Source organism: Lygodium microphyllum, chromosome 5 (genome assembly GCF_053477565.2).
Source record: "Lygodium microphyllum isolate KBCC chromosome 5, Lygodium_microphyllum_v1.1.10, whole genome shotgun sequence".
Taxonomy (NCBI): Eukaryota; Viridiplantae; Streptophyta; class Polypodiopsida; order Schizaeales; family Lygodiaceae; genus Lygodium; species Lygodium microphyllum.
Window position 1 is genome coordinate 127,849,926 of NC_141139.1, and position 13,281 is coordinate 127,863,206.

Below are 13,281 nucleotides of genomic sequence, written 5' to 3' on the forward strand. Positions count from 1 at the left end.
TAGGCTCCATCAAAGTAGAGGGCATGGGCATTCTCCACCCGTGGCGGCTCCTCAAGAGGAGGTGTCTCCTCTTTTACCTTTCCCTTCTCCTTTTCCTTCTTTTGATGGCATCTATGGGTCAATAAATCAGCTATGCAAGCTCGAGTAGAATCCTCCACCTTGAAGGTGTAGTCAAACTCTTGGAGTTGTATCACCCACTTAGCGATTCTAGCTGAAACATCCATGTGTTGTAAGGCATAGGGAAAATGCTCTTCTGTCGTGATCACTGTGAATGGCCTTGGGAGAAGATAAGGACAAAACTTTCTTATAGTAAACATTAGAGACAAAACCATCACCTCAACCATCTTGTACCCTCGTTCTGATGCTGTCATTACTCTACTAGAAAAGTAAACCGGTCTCATTAGTCTAGTTTTAGCATCCTTTTGTATTAGTGCTGCCCCTAGAGCATCTTCCCCAAAACTCGGATTGACAAAAAACTCCCGATCCCAACAAGGCTGTAAAATTATAGGAAGGGTGCTAAGAGCCTTCTTCACCTCGTGAAAGCACCTTTCGCTATCGTCACTCCACAGGAGCTCCTCAGAGTGGGTTAACTGTTGCAGTGGAAATATTAATTGGGAGAGGAGATGAATGAACAGCCCCATATATCGCACCTTCTGAATGAAAGAGGTTAGTTGCTTCACAGAAGATGGTGATGGCACCGCCAATAGGGCCTTAACTTTGTTTGGATATGCTTCAATGCCCCTCTCACTTACGACATGCCCTAACAAAGTTACACTGCTTTTGCCAATGTGACACTTCTCATGGTTTAATTGCCCCCCCATTTGTGCTAGGCGGTTGAAAGCTTCATCCACCTTTCCTAGATGTAAAGCCTTAGAGTTATAAATACAAAAATCATCAATAAAGACCCTGATGGATTTCCCAAAATATGGCTGAAAGACATAATTCATGAATCGCTCGAAGGTAGCTTGGGCATTTGTTAATCCAAATGGCATTACTTTGTAAGGAAAACAACCCCAAGGTGTAATGAAGGTGGTCTTCTGTTGATCCTCCTCAGCTATTCGAATCTGGAAATAACCTGAATACCCATCACAAACAGTGTATCTCTCATGCCCGGCCACCTCGTTGAGTATTTCATCATGAAAGGGAAGAGGAAAGTGATCTCTCTTTGTTGCAGCATTTAGCGGCTTGTAATCCACACAAATCCTCCATTTTCCATTCTTCTTGGGTATCACCACCACAGGTGAAACCCACTCTGAATCCCCTATTGGATAGATGAAGCCTGCCTTTAAAAGTCGTTGCACCTCAGTGAGTAGAGCGTTTTGTTGAACTACTCCCAATCGTCGTAGTCGCTGCACCACTAGTCGTGCTCCCTCTTTTAGATTAATTTGATGTTGTACTGCTGTCACACCTGTGATGTGTTCATAATCAGAAAGAAAAAGTGTAGAGTGTTTTATCACCACTTCCATGTAGGCTGCCTTCTCCTCAACTGATAGATCCTTAGCCAACATTTTTTCTAACCCCTCCTTCTCGACCTTTGGAAGCTGCTCTGGAATTGCACTACTAGAAGGCCATTTTAATGTAATCCCCATCAATTCTAGAGAGCTTTCTTCCTCCTCATTAGAAGACTCTCCCTCTGTCATAGATGACCAACCCTCGCTGGAACTCCATTCATCAACGGTGGTCTCTAATACAAGATCCTCCTGTCTGCCCTCCTTCATGTTGTAGATAGTGCTCTTCCATTTTTTATGCAGCCCCTTTTGTGGCCTGAGCTCTAAAGCCCCTGTTTCCCAATCTTGTCTGGCTTTCATTCCCATTAGCCATGGTCACCCAAGAACGAGCGGATAGCTGTCCCCCTTCACTGGCATCACATACATGTCAAGCTCCAATTGCACTCCACACACCTTTACCTTGACTTTCTTTATAACTCCCAAACAATTTACGACTACATTGTTAGCCATTTTGGCCCCAAATTTAGTAGTTTCATTTACCTCTAATTCGAAACGATGCATCAACTTTTCTGTCATGACACAAATCTCTGCACCTCCATCCACATATGTCTTTGACACTCTCTGCCCATTGATTTCGGCTTCCACTAGAGGCACAATATCTTTCATCTTTCTATCCTGGATTGCATTCACATGTCTATTCTTCATGGGTCTAATGCTTACCATCTTTGACCATTGTCGCCGCACTGTTGGAGATAGATGTAGTAATTGTGGCCATGAAATTTTTGGCCCTTGATTCTTCACATCAGCAAGCAAATCATAAGCTTTAGTACCTTTACCTAGGGAAAAATCATCTAGCTCAATGTGTCGGCGGGAGCGAGCCCTCCTCTTTTTACTGTTGCGTGTCTTTGTAGCCATTGATGACTCTACCTCCTCTTCCATGTTTTCAACCTCCTTTGGTGGTGTAGGTTCCATTCTCTCAATTCTCCGGGTTTTCTTCACCGGCATTGCTTCAACCTCTACTACTTTGTCCTTCCCTTTGACATCACTCTCATCTAAACTAATTATCCTAACATCATGATTCTCTGGCGGTTGAACAGGCAAGGGCGGCACCTCTGCAAGTGGTCGAGGATACTGGAGAACTTGAACCGGTGGTGGAGGCCTTGGATTCGGTGGAACAAACCTTTCCCTAGGTGGTGTCACTTGTTGTCCTCTCCTTCTTGGTTGGAACCCATTTCCTGGAAAACGCCTATGATGAGGGCAAAAGTACATACCATGGCCAGTCTCCCCACAATTATAGCAAACATACTCTCTTTCTTGTCTTCTTGGACCTCGATTGCCTTCATTTATGAGGGGAGGGGGTCGTACTCCTTGCACTAAATTTAACGAAATGCTTTCAAGTTGATTAGTAATGCGTTGTAGGAGCTCTTGCTGTGGTATCTCCGGTTCAGGTGGGGTCTCTGCTATTTCTCTAGGCCTTGGCATGGTTGGTAAAACCTGTATGGGCTCAACTCCCCCCTTCAACTGGGCTTGATACTTCAATTTTCTATCTTTCTCTCTCGCATAAGTGACTGATTCTTCATAGGATGTGGGAAACTTTCCTTTGACCTTATCCCTTAGTAGAGGATGGAGTCCGGCCAGAAAACAATCTTTCTTAAGGCAATCATGTACTCTTTCTCCCTCGGCTAAAGATGCTATCCATTTATCCCACAATTTTATAAACATGCCTTCATATGCTTGGTACTCCCCTGGTAAGGTTTGGCGAAGATCTAAGAGCTGTCTTCAAATATCTTCAGGTGGCTCTGCATCTTGGTACTTGTGCATGAATGCGGTCTTGAGATTCTCCCAATTACCCCTTGTAGCCTCTGGGAGAGCTTGATACCACACTCGAGCATCACCCTTTAGAACTAAACGAAAGACCCATACTTTGGTTGCTTCATCATCTCGGCCTGTGACTAGGAAGGCCATTTCTAAGTCATCCAAAAAGTCTAGAGCTTTCTCCCCTTTGTGCCCAAAAAAACTTGGAAATGCCATGTTGCCTTAGTAGAGTATGAAGATGAAAACGTCTAGACTTAAGTTGTATTTTATAAGAGGAAAGATGAATGGGTTCACAGATGCATTGATTTCAGCAAGACGTCTAGGCCCCAGTATGCTTCTAATAATGCCTTGAAATCTAAGTTTTGTGCTAGCTACAATATGCACAGTTTGCATAGCAAGTGGACGGATAGGTCCATACAACTCGTTCTGATTCATGATAAACTATTATAATAGGATAAAGACATGTACATTGAAGGATGCATTGTAGTCTAGCATTGGGAAGATTATAGGTTCTAGTGATACAAGAATCTCCCTTAATCTTTCAGCCCCAAAGTACATGACAAGACACTGCTGGAAGAAAATCTTCCTACTGATGCGTACATTAACTCGGATGTTTTGTACAGAGTGGAAGGTGTAGGAATTTGGGCCATTATTATTATTCATGATGAATGGAGACTACTTAAGGGAGTAGAGGGAATGCACTTTCTTGAATTATGAAGGATTTTTCCCAGAGTGTTTCTTTTTGGAACCCACCAGCTTTGCTATACGGAGAATTTGCTCACCAGTGATTGTTCTTGCCTTGGTGTGTCCATCCTCGGTGACACATATTTCATAAGGTGTGATGGCCACCTTTTCAACCACACCCAACCTTCGAGCTAACAACAGTTGAAGGTAGTCTCCATACTTTGCACTTCTACAAAACTCCACATCGTTCATGCATAGTTGTCCTCCTTTGATGTGGATTAGGCTAGAGAGAGAGAGGGATTTGATGATTTGGAGACGAGGACCTCTCGGAAGGGCCTTCACTTTGTTTGCAAAACACTCACCACAATTATGAGAACCTAACAATTGATGACAACATATTTTTTTCCCTTGTGAGATAATGGAATTTCTAAAGTGAACATCTTTTACCCGCATGCGTGCCGTCATCCGATAGGCATACTTTCTTTCTTGAGCTTCTTTAGGAGACAATTCTGGGAGTCGTGGACTTCGACCAGCTTAAAAAATAGTTGGTGAAGGCGTTGAGGAAGAGCCACTTGGGGAACTTGTTGTAGAGGATGCACCACCATGTGTTGTATCATTCTACATAAGGAGGTAGAGAATTGTGGTTGAGAATGTCCTCAGCGGGGGCACAAAAAATGAGGGCTGAAATGATGAACGGGTTGCCTCTTACCCATCCAACTTCCAATCCTCACTAAGAGAACTAAAGAGGGGGCACCACCTAGCCAAAGGAAGGATGGGCTAGGACATCCATCTTCTCAAAGAGAATCAAGAGAACCAAGACACAAATTTACAAGAGAGAATATATGTACTAGATACCATATTGAAATATAAGAGAGAGAGAGATGAGAGGAGAGGGAGACAAGAGGAGAAGAGGTAGAAGAAGCTTGCCATTATGCTACATGGGATGAGAAGATGAGAAGAGAGGGAGATAATAGGAGAAGAGGTAGAGGAAGCTTGCCATTATGCTACATGGGATGAGAAGATGAGAAGAGAGGGAGATAATAGGAGAAGAGGTAGAAGAAGCTTGCCTTATGCTACATAATAAAAGAACTCACTCATAGCTTCCCTCAAAGAGATGAGGGTATTCTAGAATGCTCTCATGGACTTGTCATTGTCCTTCTTCCTTCTTCTTCTCTCAAAGAGAATCAAGAGAACCAAGACACAAATTTACAAGAGAGAATATATGTACTAGACACCATATTGAAATATAAGAGAGAGAGAGATGAGAGGAGAGGGAGACAAGAGGAGAAGAGGTAGAAGAAGCTTGCCATTCTGCTACATGGAATGAGAAGATGAGAAGAGAGGGAGATAATAGGAGAAGAGGTAGAAGAAGCTTGCCATTATGCTACATAATAAAAGAACTCACTCATAGCTTCCCTAAAAATGATGAGGGTATTCTAGAATGCTCTCATGGACTTCTCATTGTCCTTCTTTCCCCCTTCATTCTCCATGGGCTCTTTATATAGCCTCCATGAGGGATTAGATTAAGCTAATATTCTTGATTAACATAATCTTAGATGATGTATGGCATCTTTGAAAATATGGAGCATAGTGAATGGGACAAGTCCCCACCTTGGTCATCATGCAAGAAGCCAAGGGTGGTGGTAGACAACATAGAGAAATGGAGCTAGATTACAAGAGGTGGGTGCCAAAAGCACATTATTATAATATATTTAGAAGAAGGATAGAGTGGAAAGTTGGTGTGGTGAAAGAGAGAAGAAAATTGCATGTAGCCAGCAGTCTGTGCCTTCGTAACTTCAAATCCGTGAGGAATTTGAAAAAAGTTTCTTCTGTAACTTTGTAGACCAGGTCGAAACCAATCGGCCTTCATGGGAATTTTCTTGAAATTCACTTTTTCTTGGGAGTTATTGAGATTATAAAAAAAGGCTTCCAAAAGCTGCTTTGACTTTAGTATCCCATATGTATATAAATACATATAAGCATGTGACAAAAGGGGTCCATGCTTATAAGCTTTTGTGCAAGATCCAAGTGATACCATGATGTGGATATTGACTTGTGTGCTAGGGTGAGGTGTCCTCTAATGATGGTGATAGATTCCAAATCTTAGTGATGCAGGCGGAGCTCATGTGTAGTTGGAGGCTAGTCCTTTGAAAAATCTATGCATTCACTCAACCCCTAGGTGTAATCCATTTTCATCTTCACTAAGATAACCATCCCTTTTACCCTTTACATTGATATGCCTTCTAAGAACTTGTTCGCCCCATTTGCTAGAGTTATCGTAATCAAGAAGAAATGTAGTATACCTAGTGCTTGAAGAGTAAACCCAAAGTGATATGGTAAGCTCTTGATAGGGGCTTTGGCCAAAATTTTGTGGTAATAATCCGGGTTGTAAAAAACCCGGATCAATGCTAAAAGGAAAAGTGATGAATATGTTATTTCATCATTGCAACAAAAAGATTGGTGACAAGGATGCTATGATTAATGAAGTTTTCACGAGGTGAATATAGAATTGAAGGCGATGGAACACGATTCTTCTTTGGGATTTAATGGTGATAAGTCAATTATTGAGGTGTCTTCTTGTACAACCATTATACCTTATATACCTAGCTACAACCTCTAGATTATGTACTTTGAGTATCTTAGAGGGGCTCTACTAGGATTACTTATACAACTGCACTAGAGGGCTTTGAGTATAAGTAATCCATTTATGAGCATCATTGAGGATCTCTTAGTCTAATAATAAATCAGTCTCAACAAAAAGCATCTTAGAAATGTGGTTTTTTTGTCCTAGGTCCATGTATTAAAATTAATGCCATCTATGAAATTTATCAACTATAGTAATAAAATTTGTTTCAATCAATTCTACTCATAGTCATAACATTTGAAGAAAATATCCTGCTCAATTTAAGGGATTCTTCTTCTATAAAAATACTTTTGGGTTCATTTTGATGAAGTACCGTAATGACCATTAGCTAGGGTATCATTTTCTTTTAGTCCTTCCATTGACTAGTTGGCATGATTTCTAATTTGTTATGCCTATAAAGTTAATACAAAAACAATGAATTATGCATATCACAATTAGATCCCCTACTTGGACATTATGAAGGATATGACCAATTTTAAGCCATCTTAAAGAGTCACGAATGTACGTGGCCCATGACAAAGCACATTGCATACCATTATCGATAAGTCTATTATCGTGCATCTTAAATCTCCTAATTAGACTTTATAAAGTGTATGACTAATTTTTAGCCCTCTTAAGGAGTCGATGTAATGGTACCCATAAAAAAAGAAAAGTGGATACCATTACCATAATCATGGATATGCTATCGTTCCAATATATGTTATCTTTCTCTTTCTCTCCCTCTCTCTCCCTCTCCCTCTCTTTCTCTCGCATTTCCTCTCCCTCTCACAATATATCTTAACACTCTCCAAAAGCAAAAGGGAGAGGGAGAGAGAGAATGCACTCTCCCTCTCCCTCTCCCTCTCCCTCTCTTTCTCTCTTTCTCTCTCATTTCCTCTCCTAAACAAGCAAAAAAGAAAGTGATTTAAACCTTTAACAAGCAAAAGGGAGAGGGAGAGAGAGAATGCACTCTCCCTCCCTCTCCCTCTCCCTCTCCCTCTCTTTCTCTTTTTCTCCTCCTCTCATTTTCTCCCTCTCCCTCTCTCTCCCTCTCCCTCTCCCTCTCTTTCTCTCTTTCTCTCTTTCTCTCTCATTTCCTCTCCTAAACAAGCAAAAAAGAAAGTGATTTAAACATTAAACAAGCAAAAGGGAGAGGGAGAGAGAGAATGCACTCTCCCTCCCTCTCCCTCTCCCTCTCCCTCTCTTTCTCTTTCTCTCCCTCTCTCATTTCCTCCCTCTCCCTCTCCCTCTCTTTCTCTTTCTCTTTCTCTTTCTCTCCCTCTCTTTCTCTCTTTGTCTCTCATTTTCTCTCCTAAAAAAGCAAAAAAGAAAGTGATTTAAACCTTAAACAAGAAAAAGGGAGAGGGAGAGAGAGAATGCACTCTCCCTCCCTCTCCCTCTCCCTCTCCCTCTCTTTCTCTTTCTCTCCCTCTCTTTCTCTCTCATTTCCTCTCCTAAACAAGCAAAAGAGAAAGTGATTTAAACCTTAAACAAGCAAAAGAAAGAGAGAGGGAGACTCACTGATGAGATATGGTGAGTGTGGGGCGGCTCCTCTTTGCGATGAAGGCTCCTCCTCTCCTTCGTGAACAACGGCGGCGGTGGCGGCAAGTCTTCTTCCTCTCCTTCTCTCACGACGGTCGCTCTCTCCCTAGCTCTTGCTCTCAAAACACAAAAATGTGCAAATGCGAAATAAAGCCGCGCTCGATTTCAGCCCGCTTTTTTCCCTGTGGAGCGTCGCTAATAGCGACGCCGCTACCCGCCATCTCTAATCGCCGTCGCTACCAGCTCAAATCCTTGTAGTGCTTGCAATCGGGCCTTGGATGCCATGAGTTTAAAATGAAAGACTATGGATACCTGCATTCCATCCTAGTTATTGAAATTTGTAAGATGAAGTGAGGAGACATATTCATTTCTCAACAAAAATATTGTTAGCCCATCCTTAGGTAGCTCCAACACTATGTCTACATCTATGGAAACAAACCTCAAGCTAACGAAGCACGATAACATTGCTTCTTATAATGTTGTTGGATATAGGAAACTTATTTTTTCCCTCATCTATTTGGCTATTATTTACAAGGCCCGATATTTGTTATGTCATCAATTCACTAGGTGGAAAACAAAAGAGCAGTAGGGTACTTGAAAGGTGCTTAGGATTGGGATATTTTACATACATATGACAAGGTGAAATTGACTCTGATTATGCAACATATTTGGTTGATAGAAAAAGAATTTGTGGTAATGATTTCTTCCTTGGAAGTGGAGTAATCTTTTGGTGCTCTAAGAAGCAAAATATAGTTAGCCTATCATCTACAGAGGCTAAATGTAAGGCCTTAAATACAACATCTTGTGAAGCTATATGATTGAAGAGATGCTAGCAAGAACTTGGGTTCTATGGATCCTTTGATCCCACTCCTATCTTTTGACCCCACTCCTATCTTTTGACATTTCAGTTGAATCTCTAGCAAAGAATCCATTCATGCATCAAAGGGCCAAGCAGATTGAAGTAATATGAAGTTAGAGAGTACTTTGTTAAGGAAAAAGTGCATAATGATGATACAATGTTGCATCGTTGCAATACTAAGGAGAATGTGATTAGCATCTTTACTAAATCAAGGAGAAAATTCTAATTAGTACTTTTGCTAAAACTAGTAGTTTTGTAGAGCTAATATCTCCATATCTAGCTATTAAATTTTGGAGGATGACATGATTCTAAGAGTGGTAGTAAACAATAGACACCATAGAGGTATATTATTCATAGAAAGACTAATTAGATCATTCATATAAAGTAAAACAAGTGCGATATCATTCTCTTTAATCTTGTAATATTGGTAGTATAGTTAACATTGCTCTTTTGAAATCCTTGACTTTTGAGATGGTCATGTATTCTATCTCACTAAGCTCTTGGAGTTTGCTTCAATCCATACAAGATCTTTTTCAGCTTGCACACCAAATACTCTTTAGCTATTGCAACACTTGTTGCGACATAAATCTTTGGTTATTGCATGTAGACCTCTTCGTTAAGCTATCCATTGAGAAAGGCATTGTTTACATCCATTTGGCATAGCTTCCATTTGTGAAGAGTAGGCAAAGAGATGAATTACCTAATGGAGCTCATCTTGGCTATAGATGCATAAGTACCTTCATAATCAATAACATATTCGCAAATATTTTAGCAATAGCTTGGCTTTATGTCCACCAATATGTCCTTGTTAAATTTTAGCTTGTAGATCCATTTACATCATATGGATTCTTGTTGGATGGGAGATGATATAAATGAGAAGTATCATTCCTATTCAAAGCAAATATTTCTTTTTCCATAGCTTCCTTTTATTCCTTTTTACCACATGCACCTTCGAGTAGCAAGAAGCAAACATGACCAAGGCTTTTGCACACATGATAATGGCATTACTTTTTCTAACTTATATACATCGACCTTTTTTAGAGACTCTCTTAGATTGGATACCCATTTTCTAGTTGGGCTTTGGAATGGCTTTTGTGTAAAGGCTCTTGCCCATGGGACTAAAATTGCCTCATCTAGAATTCTACATGACTCTTTAACAATTTGCATGGGTCTATCCTAATGACTCTTACAGTGAGTTGCATGACTCATTAATTATTGGGGGTGCTCTTGAAAAAATTAATTTGCTTCCTTTCGAGTGTTGAACCTTCTCCTTGCTTTTCCTCTTTCTTTTTTTGCATGCGCATTTCCTTCTACTCTTTAGCTTGTTGCTAAGCTTTAACACTTGCATAGCAAGTATAGGATGAGATTTTCAATATCACTTCTTTGTGCCTCTTTTGTAGAAGAGTTGAAATGATCAAGCATCTCATATGGGATTTCTTAGAAGTTAAGTGGTGGTGTTGGTTGAAGCTCATGAGTGCAATAGGGAAAATGGGCATGCATCATTCCTTAAGTTAGAAAGAGGCTTTATTGTGGGATAAAGGCAATATGAATGAGGAGTTCTATAGGATTTGGGGTTAGTACCTAGAGGTTTAACCTATTGTTTAAGAATAGAGCAATAGGTTGGGAGGTATGCACTTTGTCATGTCACAATGGGAAGAAGACATGGGTAAAAAACACTTCCTTTAGGATTGTTAGGAATCATTTATTGAGTTTCATTTTGTGCTAATAAGTGCCTTTGGTCTTGATTGCAAGAGGATTGAATTTTGTTGGTATAGATGAATCCATCTCTTTTGAGAAGACCTACATATAATCTCATTTGCACTAAATTTTGGCATGGAGAAAGATAAATTAATAGCTTGCATTTCCTTCCAAAGAGTTGGTTGCCTTTTGCTACTTATGTTTTTTGTTTATAGATAATGTGAGTAGATATTTGTTCAAAGTTTTTTAATGGCATTCATGGAGAATTTTTTTTTCAAGCATATTATTGTGGTGGACAACACCTTTTGGTTACAATCACACTACTAAATCTTAGAATATATATGCATATCATTGTTGTACATGTGAGAATATGTATGCCTTTCATTATTGTTTGAGTTTTACTTAAAGGCATATCACCATGAAACTTACCCTATTGCTAGCTTCCCTAACTTGAAGTTTGAGTTTGCATTAACTAGATAGAGCATGTTTGAATGAATAAGCCTCTTATAGGAAGTTAGGAAGAACATTAAAAAACAAGGTTGAGATTATCTTTTTAAATAGTCAACATTTGTATGGTATATAGAGGTTTTACATTGTTTTACTTTTGTGGAAATTTTGGTGTATGAAGTGTAATCTTATAGCTATAATTATTGTTAAAAAAGTACATAGACTTCAACTTTATACATGGTTTCTATTTATATGCACACACTTATTATGATTTACCTCATCCCTAAGTGAGACTCAAACCTCCATATTGGGTGGATAAAAGGTTGGAAAATGTTTCTTTAATCTCTCTTATGCAATCCACTTGAGAATGCCCATATTTATTACATTTCTAGATTGCAAGTCACTTTCTTCATGTTTTATAATAAGAAAAGTAGAAAAAGTCAAATCTCAACTTGAGGATGCCCATTTCTATTAATTTTGAAGTGAAAGTCACTTTCATCATGTTTGGTAGCAAGAAAAGCTTTAAAAATCCAAATACATGCACATATTGTTTTCTAAATTTCTATCTCAAATGAGAGGGCATGATCAAGTGTTTTATCATTTAGATCCAATGGATTGTAAGGTGGTTGCATTCTAACATGGAAAAATTGACTTTTTACAAAACCTAGATATGCTCCTTTTAACATGTTTGTATTATCTATCCATTTCAACTAACATGAGAGGACATAATGGAGAAAGCACATGAAAGCCCATTGCAAAATATAACTCATGACCAACGCTCTCCAAATATTTACAATATGGCCATTTAACAAACTTTATGTTTCTAGACAAAGTGCTCTAGTTATAAGACTATTGAAAAGTAGGTAGCAATATTTTAGGCTCCTCAACATATTATTCCATGTAAGGTTACATGATAGGCAAAGCTCATTCCATATTACACAACTAGTCATGCACATTGGATCCCATCCATAAAGCATTTACCTTTTTATTCTTTTAAGGAGATTGATCTTTCGTCTTCTTAGACATAACATAAACTTCATAAAAGTAACCATCAAAGTCGTAAACCACAAGCAAAGGCATTTTGAACTTTTTACACCTTAAATTTTTAATGAAATTTTTTTTGTTGGAGGTGTGAACAATCATGTGTCCCCTTATTGAAACGTTTGTAATGCGACATTGATAGCATTAGATGATGCTGTATTTCTTTGTTGCATCTTTAATGGTAGTTATTTTCGGTTGAGATGTGCATGTCCTTAAAGTTTGGAAAGAGAAACTAGATCTACTAAACCTTTGGTTTACAATTTAGAGTGGATATGAAGTATAATGTAATGAAAAATTTAACTAAATGGTAAATGGTGAATCGACTCATCAAGCAGCATGTTGACATAGTGGTTGATTGGAATGAGTTGGCATCACAACATCTATGTCATCCTAAAAACTGTATCTACTAAAATAAGTACGCATTTTAGAAATCATGTGAGCTATGAGTGTGTAATGGAAAAAGATTTGCTTACGTCTGCACGTGTGCACTGCAAGTCTACATGCAATTATGCATGAGTGACTCACCATTTATTGGGTCTTTTTAGGAAGAATATTAAGTTTGTGATTTCATTCCAACTTTTTACAAGATGAAGTAATATATGAAAGCCTCCTAAGATCTAGAAGACATATAACTCAACTTATTGTACTAGATCTACTCACTCAATGTGTAGATTAAACATGAAAGAACTATATTATATGTTACAAATGATGGGGACGTGCTCCTAGTATTATAAGATAATGCTTTCCTTAACATTGGGAAAAGTATATGCTCCAAGAAAGGACTTTGTTATGATTGATAGACTTTTGTTTATATAAATAGCGTATAATGAAGACAATGCATATTTAGGCACAATATATCACTATATGGAAATGGAGTTAACCTATGTACACACCCACATGTTCAAACCTTGAATACATCGCTTGAGGCATCTTTCAGAGTTCACATCTTTTCAAAAATGAGAAAAACAAAACGGAGTTAACAAGAAGATAATAGACTTGCTTGCTAATTAGTTTTTAAGTGCATATAAAAAAACCTAGAGGCTGTAAGATTTAAGGTTTTTGTATGGGATTTTGAAAATTACTTTGAAGAACTTGATTGTATTGATATATATATATATATTATA